Raw genomic sequence first — 27,940 nt, 5'->3', positions numbered from 1 at the left:
TGAGATCCCTACTCAACACCACTCAGAACCGGGATGGGCAACAAGTTAAACAGATCTGAGGGGCAATGCCTCAGCTCCACAAACGCTCTTGGCCATCTGCAGCCATGAGATTTAGAAAATGCAGGGAGGGTATGATATGAATTTCTAAATCTCTACTATGTTAATAACAAATAGCTATTAATAACACTTCTAATCACACATGCCATTTCCGATATTTGGTGCTGAAAGGTTCTGCCTCATCTAAAAAAGTACTGGAATTTGACTGCCAGAAACTGATGACCTTTTATCCTAAACTGTGCATTGAGATGGCTTGTTAAGCTCATTAGTATTATATGGTGAATTAGATTAGACATTTTATGATTTTTCAAAAAAGGCTTTTTTGATATAAAAAAGCAGCAATTTCCTTTTTTGACATTTTTCATTTTTAAGGTAATAAAAATGGCACATGTATACCATGGCATAATGGATTAATTAAGGAATATTATGTTTATCCTAACTCTTGACCGAGTTGTACATCTTCATAACTCACTCATAAAAATTAATGCATTATCTTATACCACGGGATGATAGACTTATTTTTTCCAAACCTGCTCAGAATACATTGTTCTAAATTGGATTATTCTGAGAAATAGTGAATACCATATTCTGATATCATCAGTCCAAAATTATATTGTTATTTTAAAACGTTGTATTAGTATATATAAAATCTAAACCTTCTTACTCCTGTGGCTTTGAATTGTCAGGCTATTCTCTCTTAGGAGATCAAGCTGCTCCCCCCACCTACACTCACACGCAGCCTATTTTATATCTCCTCTCATTCACAATGGATTTGTTGTTTCAAAAATACGTGCATTGCATCAAAGCATCACTGGACAATATTTTTTGGCTATTTCTTTGTGTCTTGATGGTAGGTGTGAATATAAAAGAATATTCATGCAAGTTTCATAAAGGCCCCAGATTTCTAAATCAACAGATGAAAAATCCCTAAAAATAATAATGTCCAGATGTTTCTTATTTAATGTTGCCAATCACAAAAGTGATAGAATTTGTGAATTTCAAGGTATTCATAATTTACAGAGGATTATAATTGTTTATCAAGGGAGCATCCAGGGCAATTAAAATTAGCGATTTCAATAAACACAAATGATTCTCTCACAGAGGCTGCTACCTTTATAACCTTGGCCTCACACCACAAAACCCACACTCACATGCTGCAGATTCTCTTTCTTTTCCAGGCCCCCTTCTCAGGGGAAAATGTAACTTGCCAGGCCTAAACTGCAGATTGTTTTTAATGTGCTAGAACTTCAGAATCGGAGGGGCTCTTAGGAATCATATAAACCTAATTTCTCTTTTTATTGGTGAGAAAACTGAGGTCCAGGAATATGTCTGACCCAAAGTCCCTCAGCTGAGAAGTAAGAAAGAAGCTACCAGAATCTTCTGAGGTGCAGGCTGGGGCATTGTCCACCCACTAAAATTTATGTTCAGAGTTAATATAACTCCAGGGCACTGGCATTGGCAAAGGAGCTTGTGAAAAATGGAGACTCCCAGGCCCCTTTCCAGACCAGCACACCTCCAGGTCGGGGCCTGGGAACCTCACAGGAAACAGGCTCTCCGGGTAATTCCTAAACCACCACCACAAGGTGCTCCCTGGTCCATGTCTCCCAGATTCCTAAAGTTTCTTGGGAGTGAGGCAGGATGAAGGAGTCAGCAAACTGTTCTTCCGTAGTTGACAATCTCAACGTCCCCACCCCAGAGCTACCAGCATTAGGAAACTCTCATTCAAATGGCCACCAGGAGAATCTGTGTCTGAGAGACTGGAGGGTGGGGTGGCAGACAGAGCCCAGCCTCACACACATGAGACCTCCCTCTGGGAAACCCTGGAAGAGACGTGAAGCTCCAACTCCACATTCTGGGCCAGGCTGAACCCTCAGCTTCACTGGTCCTCGGTACCGCCCAAGGTAGAGAAAGAGCACGGGTCCCTCTGCACAGCTAGTGATGCGGGTGTGACGCACAGAGGACACCCTGGGCATGTTGCCTCTGGCTCAGACGCAACCTAGAGGTGGGGCTTGACCCGAAGCATGTGCGGATGCATCTTTGATTTCTGATGGGTTCTCAGGTTTAGCTCACTGTTCTAAAGGGAAAGGGGTGCCAGGAGGACCTGGTTGGATTCCTGGGGGCATGAGGTCTATGTAGAAAACTCAACTCATAAAGTGCATTCTCTGCAAGGCCAGGAGGCTGCTGCTTCCTGGCGCGTCAGCTACCCAAGCTCTGTGTATGGACTAGAGTTAAGCACAGACTCATGGCCAGGGCTGCTCATTTAGTCTTGAAAAAGGGCTACTTGAGGGAGAGCCTCACCCCGGTACGCGGCCACTCCTTCACCTGAGCTGTCATCCTCTCTACATGTTCTAAGATAATATCTGCATGTCTAATCTTTTGGCTACATCCTCCTGCTACCCTGCAGAAGAGATGGTGTGTGCCCCACCTGCGTGGCTGGCACCTGTGACCCTGTCGGGGGGCGAAAGGTTTATCTGCACCCTCACAAGGTGCAGCTCCATTCCAGAGCATGTCAGCTATCTGAATTGAACAGCCTTTTTAAAATTCAGTCATAAATCCCTCAAAGGTTCAAGAGAGAAATGCCTTGGGGTCAAATGTGTTCTATTAAGAAAATCACTTAGGTAGAAATTTTGATAAGCTGGATGTAAACTTTCCCACACATATCTTTGCCAGGCACACTAAGAGATTATAGAATTGCATCTAGAAAGACTCCAGTAATAAGGTACCTAATAACATCACAGGAGAGTCTCCAAATCGACCTTTCATTAGACCCATCTAGTTGAAAGTTGAAGATGGACAAATTGAAGGGAAGGTGCTTGGCGTGATGCTGGACTGGGCTTCAAGAGGATTTTGGAAATCTTGTGGGGAGGGTCTCAGTATCTGAAACACAGGGGACGCAGCATAGTTCTGGCCACCGGGAGGGTCTTGGCTGGCTGGGGCTTCACGCTGATTGTGGGGCATCTCAGGCCATCACTAAGCTTCTGCTGAGTGAGCTCTGCTCTCACGTCTTCTCTCCACTGCCAGACACCAGCTCTAAACTCTCAGGCCCAAGTCACATCAGGGGAGCCCAGTGCAAGTGCAAGATCAACAGCAGGTGGCTCAAATGAGGGCTAAAGGATGCTGCAGCCTCCGCCACCCAGGGCCCGATGCCACTCGGAAGACCACGTGTCCATGTGCGCCTCCCTTCCCCCCAAACTCTGACCCGCGCACACCGGGTGAGCAGGGAGAAGAGCTCACTCTAACACGACGTCTCAGCAAGAACCTGCTGTGTTGGACACGTCCTGATCCCCCAGGGCTGCTGGGGCAGAGAGCAAGCTGAGGGCTGGCCAAGCCAGCTGCTCTGAGCCAGCAGCTACAGAAGCACAGCCTGGACACCGGAGAGATCCACCTACCCTTCCCCTTGGCCGGTTCCCAGACTCTCCCCCCAGACACCTCTGCACAGTTAAAGGCTGAAGGAAGCGGGTGTGACCCAAGAGGAAGCTCACTGGCCAAGGCCTCCTGGATCTGCGACCAAGGACGGCCACAGTGACTTCTCCCAAGGGGCTGGCCGCTCTGTGCAGCCAGGGGCTCTGAGTGCTGCCACCTGGCCCAGGCCTGTCATCTGGGCAGTGGACCTGCGGGCCAATGGACCTGATCTGCTCTTCTCCCAAAATACCTGCAGGATAAGCCTTGGCCACGCACTCCATTGCCCTTACCAAGAGCAATGCCCATTTCCCTCTAGCCTGAACAACTGCCACTTTTCTCTACCCTCTCTTAGTCTGGGAGGCAGCAGCAAATACTTGGGATACACACAAAATGGGATAATGACAGTACTTATTTCATGAGGTCGTTACAAGAATTAAATGAGATCATGCACATAAACTGAGGACAGTGCCTGGTACTTGGTAAATAGTCACTAGGCCCTAACAGCTGCCCACATTGGATTTCACCACGAGCAGAGTTGCAGAACACCCTGCCAGCCCCCTGCCCCCTGAGGCCTCCCCGAGGTGTGAGCACTTAGAGGCAAGAGGGAACGTTCAACAACTATGGTGCGACAGGCCAGGATTCGGGGCAAAAACGACCACATCCGGCAACAAAGAGGACCAAGGAACCTGCCTGGTTTTCCTCTCAGTTGCAGAATAAATATTCACCAGCCCCATGATTAAAAGTCTTGCCTTTAGTTCAGAGGTTTGCAAACATTTTTTCTACCCACAAATCTTTTTCAAATGAAAGCCTACCAAGGAAGCTCACTGTATAAAACAGATGCCCACGAAGTGACCCTGGTCAGAGGGGTCGGTGTATCCTGGAGCCTCCACGCCCACTCCCCCGTGGTCTGTGTAATGACCCTCAACTTAACTGATGACATTAGATCAGTGGTTCTCCAAGTGCAGTCACTGGGCCAGCAGCATCAACATTGCCTCAGAACTTGTTAGAAGTTCAAATACTTGGACCCACCCCAGACCTTCTGAATCATAAATCTGGGTCGGGGCCCAAAGTTGTGTTTTCACAAGCCCTTCAGGCGATTTCGGACGCCACTACACCAGTGGTTCGCACCCAGCTACACACGAGCACCCCTGCTCAACGTCTCCCCCCATGTGATTCCCGATTTCACTGGTCTGGGGTGGGGTCCAGACACTGGTAAGTCTTGGAAGCTCCCCAGGCAGATCTGGTCAGCGGCTGCCATCTAGTCCCTGGCTGCCCTCAGTGCGGTCCAAGGAGCAGCATGGCCTGGCGACCCGTTAGGTGTATGGATCTCTGACCCCCAGCCCTACTGAGTCAGACTCTGCATGTTACCAAGATCCTCCGGGGGGCTGTGTGGACATCCCTGCCACTCTGGTCTAGGTAGTCCTGTTTAAGACCTGGAAAGAACCTTAGACGCCATGTGGTTCAAACCACTCACCCCCTGGGTGGTCCCCTGAGGCCACATGGCCTGAGACTTCCCAGGTCACCCCAGCTACCGCAGCAGGTGGGGGAATCAGAGGCAGCCCCCCTCACTCTCAGGCCGGCCCTCCTTCCCTCGCCCACACAGCCTCCAGCCAAGCAAGTTTGCCTCAACCTTCCCTCTGAACTTCTCTCCGTCTTCAGTCCCTGAGGCCTCAGAGGAGAGAAGGGGTGGAGGCGACTCCCCATCCCTGAGAAAGCAGGAGCTGGGTGGTGCCTGGGGGTGGCAGTGATTCCCGCAGGCCATGCTGCAAACACCCGAAAGCCCTTCCAGGGGGCTTCCCGCTCACTGGCTTGTTACTGGAGGTCTGATAATACTTGGGATGTCACATTTCTAGAAACACTGAAGTCCTGTTTAAACGCACAAATATCGGGGCCTGGAGAGGAGAAACAGATATTTGGTGAATGATTCCAGCATGGGCCATACTTACGTTTTTTACTGCAGATGTTGTCTCAAGTTATATTTTGTTAAGGAACAAAAGCTACACTGTTGAGCCAAGCTCCCTCATAAGGGCATCATATGTGTTATTAGCTGTGTTTAGACAGGAAACAATCCTTACATATGGACAAGGACAGGTTGATTATCTTCCTGCAGTATTTCAGGAAGAAAATAAAAATGGCTTTAGGGTAGGGAAACTTCAACACATACACTGCTCCACCACCACCATCCTGACAAATACACACACACACACACGCACGATCTCCACCTCCCCATCCAAAGTTCCCTCCCCTCTGGACTGGCAAGTTTGGCTCACGACCAGGCCAAGAACCAAACTTAATCTTTAAACAGAAAAAAAAAGTCACACATAGCCCCATTTCCCAAACGCACGAGCATATGTTATCACTCATTTCTCCCACTTATTCTCAGGCACAAAGCAATTACCAAACTAACTCATCCCTTGAACATCTACCAAGCACCTATTAGGGGCAGGCCCCTTGTTTGAGGCATTACCATAAATTTTCAAGGATGGAACTCAAAATCCAAAGCCATTGCTGTCTTTCTTGCAATGTGCTAACATGCCAATCACATTATCAACTCAGATTATCATACTTCTCTTTGTACAAAATGAATTGAGCCAGAAAACTGTAAGGGTAGGAGTCCAGTTCTGCCAGGCTTAAACCACAGCCAAAAGTTCACAAAAAAACACCGCTGTGCTTCTCTCTGCGACCACACGAAGCCTATTGTTGAAATACAGCAGTCCCTGCGGGGAAGGCCATGCATTCCCAACCACGAAAGGAGATCCCATCTGTTTGCTTGAGATGGATGCAAGACCAACCGTTTCCTGCAGTCCCAACACCCCTAAACACTTGGACTGAGAGGTTATTTCCTTGATGCATACAAATATGTAAAATCAACTCAGACTTTTCTCTCCATTGACGAAAGAACAAATAACTATTCACGCTTTGTCCTCTGTATGAAGAAATATCAGAAGGTTCCTGGTACCAAGTCCACACATCCTGGTGGACCAAGAGGGTGGTAAGGAGGGGAGGAGGCCGAGAGAAATAACTGTCTGATCCCTCGTTAGCAACAGCTGACCATCTGAGCCCGAGAGGCCAAGGGGGTACCCAAGACAGTCTCTGGGAATGGCAGAGCAGATCTCCACAATCGGAGAAAAAGATTTGGGGCGGCCGAAGATATCCATGCCAGGATTCACGCCCAACAACATGTGATCAAGAGAATGAAAGGGGAAGAACCAACCAGTGCGTTCTCCTCTTGACCGTATACCTCGGCTTTCTTTCCTCTGGGTTAGGAATTCACTTTTGTAACGCAAGAAGACATTATTGGTTGGCTTAGCTTTTCTTCTAACCCTAAAGAAATGCTGTACATGTAGACGCAGGCATCCTGAAACTATCTCCTTCTTCAGCAAAGCTGAGAGCTCATCCCACGGTGCAGCACAGGACACAGGTCTTGCAATTTAAATATAAGAAATAAAGGAAAGCTCAGCTCACCTAGCGCCTCCTCCCGGCTTCATTCTCTCCCTCAGTTTGCCACCTCTCCCAACGACAGCATCAGATTTTTATACAATTACATTTTTTTTTTCAACTAGGACCTGATCTCAGGCTTACTAAAACCCCAGTAGGTGGTCCCTGTAAAGACCAACCTCCAAATGATTACATTTAAAGTGATAGTGACCAGTGCACAGGGACGGGCACGTGCATCCTGGTCTGGCCAGTTTCTGATGTGTGACTTGTGCAAGAAAGTTACCTTTGCTGCGCCTCAGTTTCTTTGCAAAGTGGGCTGCGGAGGGGATTAAACAAGATATGGGGTCCCAAGTTCTGACCACAGGGCAGGGTTAACCGATGCTTTCTGTAAGGGACCAGGTGGGAAATATTTTAGGCTCTTCAGGTTACACAATCTCTGTCCCAACTGCCCTACTCTGCCACTATAGTGTGCAAGCAGCCACAGATGATACGTAAATGAGTGGGGCCGCCTGTGTGCCAAGAAAACTGTATCTATGAACACTGAAATTTGAATTTCATGTAATTTTCATGTGTCACAAAACATTGTTTTCCTTTTGATTTTTTTCATTCATTCAGAAATGTAAAAGCCATTCTTTGCTTTTGCAAAAATAGGCAGAACCACAATGACATACTACCTCACATGCATTAAGATGGCTACTATCAAAAAGAAACAGAAAATAAGTGTTGGCGAGGATGTGAAAAAAATGGAACTCTTGTGCACTCTTGGTAGGAGTGTAAAATGGTGCAGCCACTATGGAAAATAATATAGCAGTTCCTCAAAAAATTAAAAATAAAATTACCATATGATCCAGCAGTTCCACTTTTGGATATATATCCAAAAGAATTGAAAGCAGGGTCTCCAAGAAATATTTGTACGCCTATGGTTATAGCAGCATCATTCACAATAGCCAAGAGGTAGAAGCAACCCAAGTGGCCATTGATGGATGAATGGATAACACACAATGGAATATTATTCAGCCTTAAAAAAGAAGGAAATCCTGTCACCTGCTACAACATGGATGAACCTTGAGGACATTATGCTAAGCAAAATAAGCCAGCACCAAATGACAAATACTGTTTGATTCCACTTATATGAGGTAGCTAGGGTAGTCAAATTCACAAAGAGAAAGTAGAAGGGTGGCTGCCAGAGGATGGGGGAGAAGAGAGGAAAGAATGGGGAGTTACTGTTTAATGGGTATAGAATTTCATTTTGGGAAAATGAAAAATTTCTGGAGGGGGACTGTGGTGATGGTTGCACAACAGCGTGAATGTACTTAACACCACTGACCTGTACACTTAAAACCAGTCAAGATAGATTTTATGTTGTGTGCATTTTGTCACGATTTTTAAAGTATTTCTAAATGTTTGAAAAAAACAGGCAGTGTGCCAAGTGTGACCCACTGTGGCTGTGGTCTGCCAGCCCCCGTCATACGGCATAAGAGCAGCACAGTAAACATCACCTAAAAAAGGAAGATGAGTGGAAGGGTATTGAGTGAAAAGAGGGCTTACAGGCAAATGAAGAGATTTCTAAGATTTATTCATTCAAGTCTTTACCAAGCACCCACTCTGGGGCCAATAACCATCCGGGCATAGACACAAAAATAGAGAGAGAGGCATTCTAGGCCCTAGAGCCCAAGCCTCCCCTCCCTCCGGCTCAGCGCTGTTTGAAGGAAGTCCACCCTGCACGTGTGAGGGCACGCCCTGGGGTGCACGGTGAGGGGAGGGCCGTGAGACAGGGAGAAGGCAAGGCCACACAGGCTCAGACGTGGAGGCAAACCCTCCTTGGAGTGGTCAGTGATCTTGTCAGGGACGGAAAAGTTCAATGACTACAAGGGTGAGTTTAATTATATGTTGTCGCTGACTAGCAGTGGTTCCGATGGTACAATTACACATGTAATTTATCAGCAAGATACTTGCATACATAATAAACCAAAAGCAAAACATTAAATTTCACTGGATGCTAAAAATACAAGATTGGGCCATGACGCAGAGCAGTCTCACTTGCATGGGGTGGCGGAGAAAAGCCAAGAACCTCCCCTCCCTTTTAAGAGCTGGCTGTCCCCACCCACCATGACCACGTGGCATCCATCCCAGGAATGCATGCCCCGAACACCAAGTAAATCCCAGTGGTGTGTCAACAACGCTCCTTCCACAAAGGAAATGGGATGGGGAAGCTGACTTAGGAAACTCACCACCCTTTCTGATGCTCTCTGAACTTGCTAACCACGGTCCCCAGGGGTGCCAGGAAGACCGCATGCCTGGCAACTTCTCCAGGTTCTTAGCTCTGGTATGAGTCTGAGGGGGAAAGGCTAATTATCTGAAAATGGCCTATACTTTCCTTAATCTTGAATAAAGACAGAGAAAGGGGAAAAGGTGACTAAACAGAGAAAATGAAAATACTACTAATAACAGCAACACACATTTATTAACTGCCTACTTTGAGCCAGGAGGCAGTATTTTAAGCACATCACATAAATTACTTGTATAATCTACTACATTGTCATTACTGTCATTCCCAATTTAGAGATGAGAAAAGAGAGGCACAACAATGCTAATCCCTTGAGATGTGATCGTATAGCTAGTGAGTGGTGAAGCGATGATTCAACCCAGGAAATGTGGTTCCAGAGTCCGTACCTTTGCCAGGTTTAGAGGTCATTTATCTCTCTCTTCCTTATTATTTTCTTACTGGTACCTCTATGATGTCCATTATGCAATAATTTAAAAGTCAAGCATGGGGCAACTTTTTATCCTCATCACTGGGAATACATTTTCCAATAGACTGGTACCCACCATGCTGGGACTTAGGAGCCTCAGCCTATCTCCTCAAGATGGCTGAGCCCATGTGGCTGAAGAGAACACACAACAGCCTCTACAAGAACATGAAATACACGATAAATTACAGAGTTTTTGCCCAGGAGACAGACAACCAGTCATCTGAACAGGGAGTCTTCTGAGCCTCATAAATTCCATGTCCATGTCTCACTGTGAAAGAGGTCACCTTCCCCTACTCTGCCTCCATGACTTCCATCCCAGTCATTTGCGTATGTGCCCTGGTGGATTTTTAAAGATACTCTTATAGCAAGGCATCCATGTGGTTTCAACTTACAGAGACAGCCTGGCACAATCCTAGACATTTTTTAAAAACTGGATTGACAAGAAGTGATAATAAGAATAACTTTCTATAACTGACCATTTTGATGTAAAAAAAAAAAATGTTTGGGAGGGCCAGGGATGAAGAGATGGTAAAAAGTGGGATTTCATTTGAACCACTGGGCCTACCATTCTAAGATTCTGTTAGGGTTTGAGATAGAGTCCCATCCATCCACCCATCCAGTCATCCACCCGTCCACTCATCCACCCATCCATCTACCCATCCACTCATCCATCCATCGATCCACTCATCCACTCATCCACCCATCCATCTACCCATCCACTCACCCATCCATCCATCCACCCATCCATCTACTCATCCACCCATCTATCCATCCACCCATCCACCCATCCACTCATCCACCCATCTATCTACCCATCCATCCACCCATCCATCCATCCACTCATCCACCCATCCATCCATCCACTCATCCACCCATCCATCTACTCATCCACCCATCTATCCATCCACCCATCCATCGATCCACTCATCCACTCATCCACCCAGCCATCTACCCATCCATCCACCCATCCATCCATCCACTCATCCACCCATCCATCTACTCATCCACCCACCCATCCACCCATCTACCCATCCACCCATCCATTCATCTGCACATCCATCCGCCCATCCATGCATCCACCTATCCATCCTTCCAGTCACCAAAATTTTATTGAGAACCTACTGTGTATCGAGCACCATTCCAGGAATTAGGAAAATAACACTGAACAAAATACAGCAAGCCCTTACTCTTTCCAGGCTTACACTGTAGTAGGGGAGACAGACCAGAAACCAGTAAAGAAGTGGGTCACCAAAAATGATTCCTGCACCAAACATCACAATGTATTTGAAATCCTCTAACACAAAGGTAAATCAGAGCCATTTCCTCATTTGTTGTTATCATCAAGGATCAGTTGTAAAAACAAACAAAAGTGTCTTCTATGGAAATGCCAACAGTACAAAAATGTATTCCAATGTGGCAGGATCATTTGAGGGCAAATACTACAGGCAGTATTTTTATGACAAAAGCTTTATTTCTCGTCTTCTCTATCCTTGATTTAAATATATACATGTATGTGGGTGCACACGTATCTAGATTCAAGTATTTCAATATAAATTTTCAAAATACTTTTCCTGATTTCAGTTGATTGCATATTTTGAGCCCATGTTGCAGCAGTAATTTTTGTTCTGAATCAAAAACGAGGATCTCTCTCTCTCTCCCTCCCTCACCCTCTCTTTCTCTCTTTTTCCCTCTCTCTCTCTCCCCTGCGCTCGACAACCTCACCTTCGTCCCCCAGCCTCTAGCCTTAAGAAGCCCAAATATTCAAGCTGCTTTCAGAGCTGAGTGGTAACAAGGGCAAAACCTGTTTCTTCCCGTGCATTTTCCTGCTGAAGGTTTCTGGGGCCGTGGGGGCTGAGGTGCTAGTGAAAGCCACATCACAGAGGCACGAGCATAGAAGGACAACCCTTCCCACTTCGATCTGAGTGTGTAATTGTTTGAATACATCTCGCCGGCACTACAATAATGTCATCCTTGGTTGACACAGATTTTAAAGCTCTTTGAAAAGGTGGAATGTTATCAATCACAAGCATGATTACAATGGGATTTAAGTGGAAGAAGCTAAGATTCAGGCCCTCATTCGGGCCAGGTTCTGTGACAGAGTCGGGGGGAGAAAGAAGTAAGAGGGCTGCATTTCAGCCAGGAAAAGGATGCAGTGTGTAGCCATCATCCACATATCTTTTCTCCCACAGCCAAAGATGTCCCAGGAAGCACCAGGAAACTCTGGAACTCCAACTGGAATTCCCCCACCCTGCAAAAAAAATCTGCTTATATTCCTATCACACTAGACCAGTGGTTCTCAAGCAGGGACAACTGTGCCTCCCAGGGGACATTTGGTAATTTCAGGAGACATTTTTGGTTGTCACAGCGGGGGAAAGGGGTCCATAACTGACACCCAATGGGCAGAGGCCAGGGATGCTGTAAACATCCTACCTTGCACAGGACGACCCCACAGCAAATTATTACCCAGCCCAGAATGTCAGCAGTGCCCGGCTGAGAAACCCCATCTCAGCTCCAGAGAAGCTGAGCCAAAGCTACAAGAAAAAAGGATGGGTCAAGAAGGAGCATTTGCAGGAAAGGGGTCTGAAGCTGCTCCCACTGGCTGTGCGGCCCGTCCTGTTCACCAGCAGACCGAGGCAGGTGATAAGAGAGGAAAAAACAGGGGAGGGAAGAGAGGAGTCTTTGAGCCAAATTACTTGCTCTTTTGCCTTTTGATCTAAAACACACTTTCCTTATTACATGTCAGAAGGGACTGGAAATCCAGCCATTTTTTTCTTCAAGGCAAAACAGCCCAGGCCCAACAAAAACACAATAATCTCTCTGGCCGATCTCTGGGACTGTCCAGCCTCTCCCTGACAAATCACAACAGTGCCTACAGCTGTCAAATTCACCCACCGAGCCCAATCAAATGCCCGGATTACTAAGGCAAAGAATTGTGAATTTCATTAAATATGTTAAAGGGGAAAAAATCAGCTTTGAAAAATAGTAATCCTGTCTTTCAACAAAAATATTATAGGAAGCTATGAATTTGGTAGATCCGAATAGGATGTTGGTACATGTTTTACTAAGGTAATATAACGGCACACTATTATTAGATCACATTAATCATTACTGTGCCAACGGCGCTGACAGCCCCACTGAAAAGGATTGAAAGGCCTGGTAATGGATATAAATTACCCATTGTGTGATAAAAGGATTTTTACTAAGAAGGTAAGAATAAAACAGCAAATTTCTAACATAACTGTTGTGTAAAAACCAAAATAAAAGTAATCCACGGTCAGTAATAGCCACAAAATCAGAAGTAAGCACTTTTTCAACAAGATAAAGTCACAATAAAGATATATATTCAGTACAATGCAAAATTAATTTCTAAGTGCATAATTCCACTATCAATTTCCCTGGTTTATGTAGTGACCTCTGAGGCCCATGGTCAGGAGATGGTGGGTTTGGCTAATTAGATCTGAGGGTGAGTTTACAGAGATATCAGGGGCAGCCTCCGAGGAGGCGGCTACAGACATCAAATACGAGCGCCGCCCCTTCTTATTTTAAGTTTTTAGCTTCAGTGTGGGGAAAACACTCCATGACTGAGTTCGTGATCTTGAGTCTGACTGAGGTGACAGGCACAGAGCCACTCGGAGACAGGTTTCCTCCAAGACTGGGCCAAGCCACAGAACCACATGCTGAGTGGTGGGGAAACAGGCCCTGGGCGGTGCTTGGAGGGGCCGCCTGGCTTTGGGCAGCCATCCCACCAGCTCACGAGCTCTCGTTCCCGCTGCCAGCCGGCAGACAGCGACCCTCCAGGATGTCACACAAGACAGCAATAAGCCAACCTTGCAGGGCTTTGCCCCATCTGTGACCCCATTCTGAGAACTTCTGAGCACATGTTGACATCACAGAGTCATCACACCCAGAAGACCTGGGGCCCATGCTGGATCCCAGAGAACTCTGAATCTGGAAGCTTCTCCAAAGCCCAGCCTCTGTCCAAAGAGGCAAGGGAGTAGCTGGGAGAACTCTTACCCAGCACAGGGACCCACAACCCAAAGAGGGCAGTCTGGCTCCCCCACAAGACACAGGCAGACACCACTCCAACAAACTACAAAACAATGTTCCTTACCAGGCGAGTCTGAAAGCAATGGAGCTCCCTTGTAGCTGGTGGATATTCTTAAAGCCGTGGTGGTCAGGAACTGCAAAGATACGACCTGTTAGAAATTCTCAGTGTCGGACACATCGACTCCACTAAGACAGGTAAATAGCATTCAGCCAAGGTAACAATTTGCTGGGCTAGTTGAGAGTCTAAAAACATTTAATAGCCCCCACTGCCCCAACTCATTGAGCAATTTTAAAAATGGGAACTATGTGACCTTTGCTGCAATAAACCAAATTTGCTCAGCTTCTTTTTTTTTTTACATAGTCTAATTCAACCTTTTATTTTTTTAACATCTTTATTGGCGTATAATTGCTTTACATTGTTGTGTTAGTTGCTGCTGTATAACAAAGTGAATCGGCTATACGTATACATTTATCCACATATCCCCTCCCTCTTGCGTCTCCCTCCCACCCTCCCTGTCCCACCCCTCTAGGTGGTCACCAAGCACCGAGCTGATCTCCCTGTGCTATGCGGCTGCTCAGCTTCTTTTAATGGGAAATTGCCACCTGCAAAAAGAGAAGGGGGTGGGACATCTAACCATCTCTTCTCTAGGTGGGATGGAAGAAGAAATAAGAGCACATAAGTTCCCCCCCCTCTATCTCTCTTTCCCTCCCTCTCTCTCTGGAATTCTAAAAGTGAGGAACTGAGAAGGTACTCAGGGGTTCTTTTTCGCTCCCTAATTTAAGGAGCCCCCTGCAGTAGACCACACACAATTTCACCCAAATTTCAGTTGGCTATGCCTGGTTCAGTGGCCAGAGCAGCTTTCAATGGGTCCAGACCAGGAATCTGCAACTGACCCAGGGGTCAAGAGTGTTGTGTGTCATCAAAGTCCTCTCTCTGAACCAAGACCAGAAAAGCAGCAGGATGAGATAAGGGCCCAGAGGGAAAGCCGAGATGCCCACCACAGTGGTTCTAGAGCATCAGTTGGGGTGATCGAGGCCAAGCCTCAGTCTGAGATCTCCAGCTCGGAGACAGTGCAGCACAGAATCTAATTTGTTTTGCCATGTTACAGAAGGGACTTAATAGGGCAAGCAAACATTCTCTCTTGATAAATTGTACATTCTGATATTGTAGAAGTAGAATTCCGGTAGAGATTTAAGGATGTGTCTGCAAATGCACCAGAAGATGCATTCGGAGAGCACGTGGTGGCAGCCCCAGACCAAGGTATTTGAACATCAAACCACTGATTTCAACACTCCATCCAACTCCAAGATTGATTTCTGGCAACCAAAAAGGTGTTTGCTGAGTGCGTGCTAGAAGTGTTTTCTCAAAGTGTAACAGGGACACTGCTATTTGTAAACAAATTTCTACCTGCCTATCTTGAGACAGAAAGCAAAAGTCTACATCTCAACCATCTGCAACGAGGACAGAGATTACAAGTCTCTCTCTCTTTCTCTCCTCAATCAGATTATCTTCTGCATTTTGCTTTTTCGGTATCACTCAACATGAAAATCTAGGCAGTGTAAAACACGCACTCGATGCTATGCTTTCCTAGGTTCTACCGGAGCTGAGAGGAACAGGCGTCCAGCACCCAACGTGGCTCTACGAAGATTTCGTTTGCTCACAAGGCTCCTCACGCTTAGCAGGAGGTGGAGGACAGACTTAGATTTTATATCCAAGCTCATTGCTTGCAAAATTTGAGGACTATTCTCCAGGGGCTGTTCACTTAGAAGCCTTGTAAATTCCAGTGACAGGGAGAACACCGGGAGACTTCACTGGGCAAGTCTCACCCCTGCTTGTCCTCCGGCTTCACACCACTGATCAGACCTCCGGCTCCTGCAATCTGCCTGGGGTCCTCAATCACTCGAGGCCCCAGCACAGCCCTGAGACTGTGTTGGAGCTGTGATCTTGTAAGGGGTCCCCCAAGTGCTTAGGGGGTTGCCCAAAGGTAGCTACCTGCCCGGGAAGGTTGGCCTAACAAGCTTCCTGCTGGAATGGGAACCTCAGGAAGGGAAATCTAGTTAGTGCCATTTGTGCCTTTGTGAGCCAGTCTAAATAGGAGGGGCTCCTGGTGTCTGATGTCATTACAGTCACTGCAAGTCGGGCAAAGGTGACCACATCAGACCGATGTTCTTGATTCGGATGGGGGGGAAGGAAGATGGCAGCGCAGTAACAGATCTTCTGGTGCAAGTAAGTAACTCGCACTGAGAGATAATGCAGTAACATAACCAGAAACAGGTCCCCGACGTGAGGCCTCCCCTCATCCCTGCCTTCCACAGGGACCCCACGGTGATGAGCCAGGGCAGGGGCGCCACCCAGGAGACACTGCCCAGAAGTCCAGTTTGGTGCAGGTACCACCGGATCAGAGGAGGGGCGGGAGGGGGCAGATGACAAAGGCAGCGAAAAGCATGGCATGAGTCAAGGGGGGTTGGGTAGCAACCGCCTCACCAAAAACATGCCTGAAATCCCATCCACTACATTGATAACCCCTGCCTCCCCTTTAAACGCAGGGAAGTCCCACACGCAGTCATTCTCAGCCACCAGCTCCAGGGAGCAAATGAGTTTAGGAGACCTGTTCCCTCAGTGGCTCAGACCTTCTGTGTGCCAAGCCCTGGGGTAGGCCAATGGCAAGCAGACCTGCCATGGGATCCAGAAATGGCCCACTGCGTGAAGAGTCTGGCGGGACAGGGAGCCTGCCAAGAGGGGGCCGACGGCGGGACACCAAGGAGGGAGGGAGGGCATGCGAGCTGAGCCCTTCAGCAGGTGCAGGCAGGGCCTCGAGGGAGACAGGGCTGGAGGTAAGGGGAAGGCAAAGGTTCAGAGATCCTGACATGGGGCTCTAGCAAGGAGTGCAGGGTGGCTGCAACTTGGAGAAGCAGGAGAGAGAAAGCAGGGAGCACTGGGGGGGGTCTGGGGAGGGAGGGATTGCTTATAGCCTGAGGCACTTCCAAGGCCCCTCTGAGGAAGGGGAGGGGAGGAGAGGGGATGGAAAGCTCTGAGAGAGGGACTTACTTTGAAGTGGGGTGGAGAGGACAGGAAGACATGGGGGACAGAGACAGAAAAAAGTAGGAGGTGGTCCAGGCAGCTCTTGCCCGTCCTGGCACACAGTGGGCCCACACTACGGCATCCCTGTGAATCCGCTGGGGCCCCACTAGGGGACAAGGCATGCCCCTCCCTCATGAGTTCTCCCAGGGGAGACAAGGCAGCTCTGAGCAGAGCCAGGGAAACCTTGGCATGGCAGGAGCCCAGCCTCCCATACTCAGGCACAAGGGCGCTGAGGGAAGAGGCCATCGGCGAGTCAGGAGATGAACAAAAAGATGCCACACACCCCCCATCGACAGTGCCTCTGTAATGAGCCCCGAGCTGACCACAAAAGATCCTTCCTCTAGGCAAACATGTTGCCTTCCCGTGGTCATTACACACCTGTCGCCCACCCTACACCATGACAACTGGAAAGTCATACAAGAGACAACAAGAGTTACCATTTGCTGAGGGCCTGGTACAAAGCACCAGGCACCAGGCACCAAGCTGAGGGACGTCCCTGGGTCACCCCACAGCACATGGGGAAAGGGCTATGTCCCATTCACCTTCTAGCCCCTAACTTCTGGCAGAGGGCTTGGAGCTCAGTAAATGTTGTGTGGAGGGGTGGAAGGGAGAGTGGGAGGGAGGGAAGGAAGTAAAGAGGGAAAGGAAGGATGGAGGGAGTAGGGGAAGATGGAAGGACAGTAGGATAGATGGGGGGATGGAGATGGATAGAGGAAGGAAAAGAAGGGAGGGAGGGAGGGAAGTAGTAGAGATGGAGGGAAGAAAAAGGAGGACGGAAGGGAAGAAGGAAGGGCTGGTTCACATCACCCCCCACCCCCGGTCCACATTCTGCTCCAGAGGCTGCCCCTGCAGGAGACAGAGTATATTCCTAGAGACACAGGATCACCCTCCCCAGGGGTCACTTGGAGGCCCAGCAGCAGAAGCAGAGCTGTCTGCTGAGGAGTCCGGGCGGTCCGGGGCAGATGGGAGTGGAGATCAACTGCTTTCCATCCAGACAAGAGTTAGGAAAGAAGGATTCAGAGACAGAGACAGCAGAACTCCTTCAGCCCTCTGTCTGGAGAAGGGTGCAGCTAACAGGAGACATGTCTGGAGCTGTCTGAACATTACACCCCAGTCGCCCAGGGCCAAGGCCTCTGAACCTGCTCTCCTGGGCAGCGGGCTCTCCTCCGTCTGGAGGGGCACACAGAGGGGCGCTCGAGCCTCTTCCCCAGGGGACACTACCTGGGGCTACATCACCCCTTCCGAGCGTCTGGGTGCCCCTCCCAGCTCAGTACTTAATATTCTCCAGACCCGCTAGGGACAAGGACCCTGCCCAAAAAACGGTGGCTCCTCTGAATGGACTTGGAAGTTCCATTCCAAAGCACTGAGTGATTCTCCCTTTCCTTCTCCGAGACTCTGAGGGATGAACACAGCCCCAGCGACAGCCCTCACCACCCCCATAAGTTCCCAACAGGAGAGGCTTTCTGGTGAGGAAAGCTAGCTGGGAAAGAGCCTCAGGGACTGAGCCCCTCATTCACCCCTCACCTGTCAAGTGCCCCCCGTGTCTCCTAACTTCTAGCTTCCGGGGACCCGGTGGTATGCAATATTTCTGCGTGTGCGAAACTTATGTCTTAGTGAGCAGTGACAAATAAAAGTAAAATATAACGTTAGCGAATAATAAGTTCTAAGAAGAAAAAATAAAGCTGGAAAAATGACGGGCAATGACAGACTACCTTAGATAAGGTAATCAGAGGAGACCGCGCTAAAAAAGTGACATTGACAAGGGACCAGAAAGAAGTAAGGGAGTGAGCCCTGTGAACAGCGGGGGAAGAAATTTACAAGCAGAGCAAACAGTGAATGCAAAGGCCATGGTGTAGGACGGAGCTGGTGCGTTCAAGGAGCAGCAAGAAGCCTGTGGAGCCAGGGCACGGACATTGAGTGGGAAAATGGGACACGCGGGCTGTTTAGGATCCAAATACCTCAGCAGGCACGGTAAGAAACATGGATTTTATTCTGAGCCATTGGTGGGTTTTGAGCAAGGGAATAACACGGTCTGATTTACATTGTGCAAGAATCACTCTGGCTGCTGTGGGGAGAACAGGCAAGAGGGGACCAGAGTGGAGGCACGGAGAGCACTGGGGAGGCTGCTGCAGTTGTCCAGGTGAGAGAGGAGGCTGACTTGACCTGGGCTGAGAGCCGCAGTGATGGGGAGAAGCAAGCAGATTCAGGATGCCTTTTGTGTAGGGCCAGTGAGACTTGCCAAGTAGGACGTCAGGTATAACGGGGGCCCAGAGTCACCCTGTGCTCATCCTGGCCCGCGACTCTGGTGGCACAGATCACCACTCCCAAATCAGCCCTTACCCAGGGCTCAGGTGCAGTAAACCATATGTTTCTGATGCTTTGACATCTGGGGCCTTGATGACCCTGAAGGGACAGCCGCTCCCAGAACTAGCCAATTCCCAGAGATAGCAAATGACTCCCCTGGGAGCACATCTTTCATTTGCAAACGAACCAATCCAGAGCCCATGCCCCAACAACCTCCTGTATCAGGCTCTCACACTCTGGACCACTGTCCCCCTGCCCTAGTTGCCCCACGGTCAGGTACCAGACAACCGGAGACAGCCCCTGAGCCCCGGAGCCTACTAAAATTATCTGACTAGCCAATCCTAAGTCTGCTTACCCTGCCTTGCCGTGCCTTTCTCTTGGAAACCACATTTCCCCTTGCTCCTTCTTCTTCCTGACCAACCCTGATGCTCCCCTGGGCAGCACTGCATAGCATGGCATGCCCCCTCCCCTTAAGAACTATGAGTAACAAAAGATCTTTTCAATGGCAGTGTGTCCTGATCTGTTGGCCTCACCACATGCTTGCTCTCGGGGTCACCTTGGAGCCACTGCCCTCTTCTAACTTCTGCCAGAACAGGTGCTTGCGGAGCTGTTATTCAACAGCCACAAAGTGTCTCACAGCAGAGAAGGAACACTCGGAACTCAGCCAGCTCTTTCCTGAACCCCATCAGCCCACCCCATGGGGTCCCACAACTGACCCACCACAGTCGGGCCTCCAAATACAGGGCTGGCACCTGTGTGAGTGTGTGTGCATGTGTCTGTGTGTTTGTGCACGTACATTTGGGGTGGGGGGTGGCAGCTGCCACCCTGATGTAGAGCCCAGCATCACAGGACACAACTGAACTATTATAACACGGAGTGCGTTGGGCTGCCGAGACATGCTTCCAAAGGAAGCCTCTTCTTTCATTTTAAAACAAAGGTAACTTTGATGGAGAAGCTATTTGATACCTGTTCGATCTAAATGCTTTCAGGATACACAGACATCAGACACTCACAGGAACCTGAGAGCCCGCGATATCAGCCCGGGTGCTGGGATGATAAAAAAGGAGTGGAGAGGCTCTTCCCATCAGCTTGCGACCCGGTGCATGTATTTTTACATGCTTTAGCATGAAAAAAAAAGCCAAGATGCTCAGAGCCAATCAAATTACTTCCCTGTCTCTTTAATAAACAAATCCATGTGCACATTAACAGTGTTGAAAATTCAATTTAAACTCTTTGTCTGTTGCTGCTTACTCTAAAGATGGTCTTTCTTAAACAACAGAACACCAAGGAGTCGTTAGTGCTCTCTCTTCATTACTTCAAAAAACCAATCATTAGACACCAGAGTATATACGTAATTAGAAAATCACTTCCTTTGCAATCCAAGCTAAGTAGTTTACATACTGTAATTACAGGGACAAAATCAATTTTTAATCATTTCCCTGATTGGGCTCATCAGCTCTGTGGGAACATTGTAACCTGCTTGTTGTGCAAAAGCAACATCTGGGCTAAAACAATTACCCTTTGTTTGCTACAATATTCCTTAAATCTTTTTGCTTGCATAAAAAAATGAAAACACGAAGACAAGATATTTGGATGTCTTTTTGTCCTTGATCAACATATATCCGAAAGTTCTCCTCGTGACGTGAGTTTAATGTTCCCCGGAATTTACGGTTTAACAGTACACATCCAAGGAATGTATTTTTTCAGTGAGATAAAAGTATCTGATTGTTTTAAAGATCCATTCAGCTGCCTAATTGTTCCATAGCTAACACATGGTATTCAAACAACCCACACATTACAAAAGCTCATCTGGGTAATCATGGGCAACTATTATTGCGATGGTTTACACTTTTCTAATACAAATGAATGGATTTTATCAAAATTTAGAAAAAAACTAAAAAGCTGAGTATGTGTGAAAAATAGTTGGTATGAATTGGCAAGGCGAGGCTAAGCATTTTGTTCTCTTAATAGGAAATGACCTCATTTACACTGGAGTAATAATTAGTACTGCTTCACTGACAGTTAAGAAAAAAAACTTTCCCAGTATAATAAGGCAGCATCTCCTTTGTTAGGAGATCTACATTGATTATTAACCCTTGCCAAGAAATTCCAAGTTTAACTTTACGTTCCACTGGGCTCATGCTTGCTGGCAAAAGATAAAAATAGCTGTTTTGGAAACCATTGCCTCTCACCCAGATTTCCAAAGTTTCGCATCTGAGCTTTTAAGTGACAATCTGAAACACTTGGTGTCCCCTTTGAAGGAACATGGAAAGCCCCCACCACTTCACCCCGCAGCCCCAAGAGCCCCCGTCAGCCTCTGCACTCTCCCGGTGGCCCTGGTCCTCCCCGTCCTTTTGAAGTTTATTGGCTTTGATTTTTGCTTGCAAGTCCCCCAACCTACAATTAATTCATAGTCAAAACAGCCCTGAGAAGGAGAAGAGGAGAGAGGGGAAGTGAAGGGAGAAGGAAGAGATCCTTGCTGGTGATTCAGTCCAGGCTGATGGTGCAGGAAGGAGACAGGAGTGCATGAGCCCTTAAAGAAATACAGTCCAGGAAACGGCCGGAATACACTCACACACATACACACACACACGCACCACTTCTGAAGGGATTTGTTCACTGACCTAACCATTCCTGAACTCATAAGAGTGACAACGGACATGTATTGAGCACTTACCATGTACCAGTCAGAGTCCCTCATGACAATATTGACCCTCATGACAACCCAGTGAGGTGGGTACCATTATCATGTCCATTTACTGATGGGAAACTGAGGCACTAGGCATGAAGTAACTTGCCCAAGGTTAAGAGCTCATGACCGTGGGAGCCACTGTGCCCCACTGTCTCCCAGCACCAGGCAACATCTCTCCCCCATGGCCCTGGAGAGCCCCGTCTCCAAAGCAGCCAAGCTTGCCTGGTGTCCACTAGTCAGAGACACCCCATGGCCCCACATGCCCTAGGAGCACACCCACGCCTTGGCACCATTCTGCACATGGATTCCTACTCCTCACCCCAAGGTGGGAGATTCCGACCCAGGGCAAGGCAGAGAAGGAGAACCTGTCCTCTAGGCTAGTGTGCTCAGGCTAGGAGGCACAGACCAGATGCACACACTTCCCACAAGGCTCAAGACCTACATCACTGGGCATGGTGCCAAGCTACCACGCTGGTGGAGTCCCAGAGCCTGAACCGGTGCAGGACGGCACCCCAGCTCTTCCTGGAGGCTGTTTTCTCTGAGACCCAGTGCCTGACCCTCTCCCCTATGTTTTTGCCCAACTTGGCCCCCGTCTCATCCCATCCATGAGAAGGCAGATCCCACATCAGCTCAAGATTCTATAAGATGACTGGGATTGACATATATACACCAATATGTATAAAATAGATAACTAATAAGAACCTGCTGTATAAAAAATAAAATAAAATTCAAAAATTCAAAAACAAAAAAATTCTACAGGATGGCAAATTTGAGACAACTGTGTCCCCCAGAGTGGGAGGTATGCAAAAGAAGAAAAAAAGTCCCCCAAATTGTAAATGCTTTCTGGTATATTGTATCACCACATGAATTAAAAATATTTATCCCTTTACAGAAGACATTTCATATCATCATCAGATCACAAGGTATCTATGAAGTAGCTTATCTTGAAGAAAAAATGTGAAAGAACTGGAAAGCACAAAGTGCCTGTTTTCTCTTCCTTCTATACTTTCTGCGAGTGATGTTGCTGTTCAGGTACTCTGTACTCTGCCTGGCAAATAATGCTTGAATATTCAGCCGTCACAAAGAGCTGTGCTGTCCAGCTTGGCAGCCACTGACCACAAGTTCCTACCAAGCAGGTGAAATGCGCCAGCCCAAAGTGAGGTGTGCTCTAAGCCTAAAATACACATCACGTTTGGAAAAATATAAAATGTTTCATTTATATCTTTATACTTTTTACATGTTGAAATGATAATATTTTGGATACACTGAATTAAACAAAATCTAGTCTTAAAATCAATTTCCCCTGTTTCTTTCTACCATTTTTAATGTGGCTATTAGAAAACTTTTTTTGTTTTGTTTTGTTTCTATTTTATTTATTTTTTAATTGAAGTTTAGTTGATTTACAATGTTGTGTTAATTTCTGCTGTACAGCAAAGTGATTCAGTTATTTATATATATATATATATATACACATATATATATATATATATGTATATATACACATTCTTTTTTTATATTCTTTGCCCTTATAGAAAATATAAAGTTGTATACAGGTTCGCATGTGTGGCTTGCATTATGTTTATATTGTATAGTGCCGATTTCAGCCTGAGCAAAAAATCAGGCCTTTTGACAGCCAAATTTAGCCATCATAAAAATTCACTTGTTTTCTGAAGCAGGGTTTTAGAGAAAATGTATCATCATCAATATCACTTGAAATGTTGGTTCCATAGATACTCTCTGAAATCAAAATCAAAGTTACACAAGTTCTACCTGAACCATTGTGGGATCTCCTTTACAGGTGTTGCCTTTTTCAGTTCATTTACTTTTAGTTTTATAAAACTGGTTATTCAAGTAATATGTGCTCACTTCTAGAAAATTTGGAACATCGAGATAGTACAAAGAAAAAATAACATAATTCTATCAGCTGGTATGATTGTTGTCGATATTTTGGTGTATTTCTTTCTATTCTTTTCCATGCATGTCTGTGTGTGTGTGTGTGTGTGTGTGTGTGTGTGTGTGTGTGTGAGGTCATGACCATAGCTGAAGACATACTGCATGTGCATCTTTGATTTCACGTGTCCTAAAACCTCAGGTCCCAAATGTAAGAAGACTCTGTTTGGCCCTATGAGAATATAGGCTACTGGCTGAGGTGGCTGAGTTCCCACAGGTGTTGCAAAGGGAAAACATCAAGAGAAGAAGACAAGCCATCTACTGGGAGAAAATCTTAGCTAAAAACATATCTGATAAAGGACTGGTGTCCAAAATATAAAAAGAACTCTTAAAACTCAACAATAAAAAACAAACGGCCCACTTAAAATGGGCAAAAAAACCTGGATGCCTCACCAAAGGAGATCTACAGATGCAAATAAGCACGTAAGATGCTGGACATCATATGTCATTAGGGAAAAGCAAATTAAAACAATCATGAGGTACCATCACTTATTAGAATGACTAAAATCCAAAACTATGACACCACCAAACGCAAAGCTATAGAACAGGAACTCTCATTCATTGCTAGTGAGAAGGCAAAATGGTACAGCCACTTTGACAGTTTGGCGGTTTCTTACAAAGCTAAACATACTCTCCCCGTACAATCCAGCAGTCATGTTCCTTGGTATTTACCCAGAAGAGTTGAAAACACATCCACACAAAAACCAGCACACAGATGTTTATAGCAGCTTTATTCATGATTGCCAAAATGCATAATCAACCAAGATGTCTCTCAATAAGAGAACGGACAAACAATCTGTGGCACACCCAGACAATGGAATAGTATGCAGCCATAAAAAGGAATGAGCTATCAAGCCACAAAATGACATAGCAGAACCATAAAGACATATTACTAAGAGAAAGAAGCTGCTTTTAAAAGTATGATTCTTACTGTATGATTCCAACGCTACAGCTTTCTAGAAAAGGCAAAACAAAGGAGACAGTAAAATGATCAGTGGTTGTCAGGGTTTGGGGGAGGGAGAGATGACCAGGTGAAGCACAGGGGATTTTAGGTCAGTGGAATTATTCTATATGAAACTCTAATAGTGGATACATTTGTCTAAACCCATAGAATGTACAGCATGAAAAGGGATCCCTTAATGTAAACTATGGGCTTTAGTTGATAATAATACATCAGTGTTGGCTCACCAACTATAACAAATGTACCACACTAACACAATAGGGGAAAATGTGGGGAGGGACTGTACTTTGCGCTCAATTTTCCTGTATACCTAAAACTAAGAAACAAAGTCTATTAATTTAAAAGGGAAAAGAGAAAGAACAGCTTTGAGGAAGCATAGGGAACTGCTCTTTCCTGGCTGGAGGATTTCCATGTCTGCAAATCAGGAAACCTCTCCAGTGCTTAGAGATTTCGGATCCTTCAGAAGCCTTCTGGCCACCACTTCTCTGATGAGTTGATGTCCAAACACTTCCCACAGAGGCTGCTCGGGCAGTCCTTGGAGAAGAGCGCTGGGCACTTAGCACAAACCCCACTGGCTGGGCCGTTTGTACTTCTGTGTGTACCACTTCTCGTGGTTTTCCTGTTGGCTCAACTCACGAGACGAACTGACTTGTGTCTCCAGAGCAGAGCAGGTCAGCCAGGCCTGCACCCCCATCTCAGGGCCCATCTTCTGGACAGCAAGGGAAATGAGCTGCCCGAACCATTTCCACTCCTCAGGCGGGGCAGCCCCCAAGGCCCCATCCTTGCTCCTTCATCTCCAAGACAGAAACTTGAATGAATGCCTCAGAAAGTACTGAAAAGGATAAGGAGCCAGACAGAGGTGCAGAGTGGGCATATGCCACCTCCCACCCGGAAACCAGCAGGAATGTGGAGAGTGTCTCGAAAATTCAACAGAACCGTGGTGTCATCTCCATGTCTCCGTCTGGGCATAGGGTGCCATCAAAATGCTGCTGTTCTACTGAACTGTCACCTCTCAATCCACAGTAAGTTTAGCTCCCGCTACTGGTTATTCTGGAGAAGGCCATGAAAATTCAAGGGCGGACCGATTTGGAGGCCACGTAAAGTATTTCACACTGTCTTCCTGTGATTTTATAGTAACAAGAAGAATTAGTAACAAGAAGAAACAGTAACTGCCAAAGCCATGGGTCCCTCAAGTATTCTGCATGCTATAGCAAAAAAAAAAAAAAAACAAACAAAAAAAGCAAAGGTGACAGATGAAAAGTAACAGGGAAAGTCTCCAGGAGTGTGACTCTGAGGGCACAGCCCACTGCAGGGGGACAGAGAGGCCCGGAGAAAATCTAGTCCTTCTTAGCCTGTCCCACCAAGCAGCCAGTGAAAGGCCCCCTTGCCTGTCTCATGGTAAAGTTCCTATTCCAGAAAATTCAAACCTAACAATTCACAGAAAAGAAAAAAATGTCCTTTTCTTCTCATCTTCCAAGCCTTTCCATTTTGGTAAAGATTTTATAAACATTCTTAGAAAGAGTATATTCTCTCTCCTCTGCCCACAGGTAACAAGGGATGGCAGATGTTTCAGAAACAGCACATTATAAAAAAAAAAAAAAAAAAAAAAAAAAAAAAAAAATCCAACGTCACTAAAACCAGAATGGAAAATGTTTTATACATTAACAAACATTGTAATGAATTTGCACAACCTTAACCGACTGTATACCCAGCATAATGAAATGGTCTCCATCTTTTCAAATAAAAAATTACGTATCTAGAACATAGCTTTAGAAAAGCATTGTTCTTTAAAAAAAAAAAAAAAAACCTGCATTTTTCCCAGCTACCATGTAATTTGTGAGATGCATTTTTAAATGATCTGCAACAGCAGCGGCTTCATCAGTCAGATGATACCGATAGATAATTCACCAAACCGTCACATGATCTTCCATCACTCTAAAAGACGCGAATATATTGCCACAAGCTTTGGGAATAATGGGTGCACCTGTTTACGGTGTCACCTCTGTTTGCTAATTGTCTCCTTGAGCTACATTTTACTTCTAATGCATTTATTTTTGACAGGCAGTGTCTATTTAGAAATCACATTACTTCAAGTGCAATTGTTCTTTTGTCTATCAAGTAAATGAAGTGTTGTTATACAGATTTCAGGTTCTGATTAGTAAAGTATCAGAGCCCCAAAAAGGTCAATCAGTTATTTACCTGAGGTAATAGAAGGATGACAGACATCTTGAATATACTCCAGCTCACGCTATAGGCCATTTTATTATAATTACTCAATTCAGTCTAACTTAAATATATATTCCTAGGGTTGGCAGCTTAAAAGGCACACTGAGAGCACATGTCCAGAGACTGGCATCAACGCAGAATGTAGGCATGTGGGTCTTGTGTTTGCACGCCGGGGTGTCGCCCATTCAAATATGCGGTCCCTGGAAATACCAACAATTGTGGCCAAACGATCGTGTGGGTGGGTACTTGTCCCCATCTGTTGGCTTGGATGAATTCTCCCATTAAAATAGATATTTTTAAAATAATTTTTCAAATGATTTTACCCTTCAGGTCTGATTTGATGAGTGAATTCAGATCAATATGAAGGTAATTACAACCGAAACAAAAGACTGACAACAACTGTGGAAAGACAAACAGCTGTCTGTAGGAAAGCCAGAACCAACCGGACCAAGACTGCCTTCGACTTCCGCTCTAGAGCTAGTGGAGCCAGCTGCCTCCACCGATGGCCATGTGCAGGCCACGCCAACAGACCCCAAGCTGTGGCATCTCTCCATGTATGAGGAGAGGCTGGGGACTGACTTCAGCCAGAAACCAGATTCACACAGACATTAACATACACAGGTTAAATAACGAGAAGATGTTCGATACGAAGGAAAACATAACCTGAGCGCCAACTCACTACCTAGTGCTCAGATCCAAATGTCTAAGTCTCAAGTACCCTCAAATTACTCCTACAGAGTGCCCCTCCACCTGACTTACCACCTCAAAGGCAACCCAAACCATGAATCATAGAGACAGCTCTCTATTTAGGAGTCGCTTGTCTCTTAAGTGGATCATCTACAATTTCTTTTTTATTCTTCCTGATCTCTCCATCCGTGAATTGTAGGATTCTCCCTCCCTCCCCGCTGGTGCCCTACCCACACTCCACGGCTCACACTGCTCAATTACCCGTGGTGCAGCATCTAGCCGAGCACCACCAAGCCTCGCACTGGGTCAGAACACCCAACACACCCCTCTCCGGACACCCA

At 46.5% G+C, this 27,940-nt stretch overlaps 1 protein-coding gene across 6 annotated transcripts in view; it reads right to left on the bottom strand.

Annotated features, from left to right (window-relative positions):
• Positions 1 to 27,940, bottom strand: part of ZNF536 (zinc finger protein 536) — a 418,463-nt gene that overhangs the window by 351,858 nt on the left and 38,665 nt on the right. For all 6 annotated transcript variants that reach the window (XM_007165033.2, XM_007165032.2, XM_007165035.2 and 3 more), the window contains exon 2: positions 13,762 to 13,831. The gene's annotated coding sequence lies outside the window, so the exon portion shown is untranslated. The remainder of the gene's footprint in view (positions 1 to 13,761; positions 13,832 to 27,940) is intronic.

Source organism: Balaenoptera acutorostrata, chromosome 19 (genome assembly GCF_949987535.1).
Source record: "Balaenoptera acutorostrata chromosome 19, mBalAcu1.1, whole genome shotgun sequence".
Classification (NCBI taxonomy): Eukaryota; Metazoa; Chordata; class Mammalia; order Artiodactyla; family Balaenopteridae; genus Balaenoptera; species Balaenoptera acutorostrata.
This window is presented reverse-complemented; position numbering and strand designations above follow the sequence as displayed.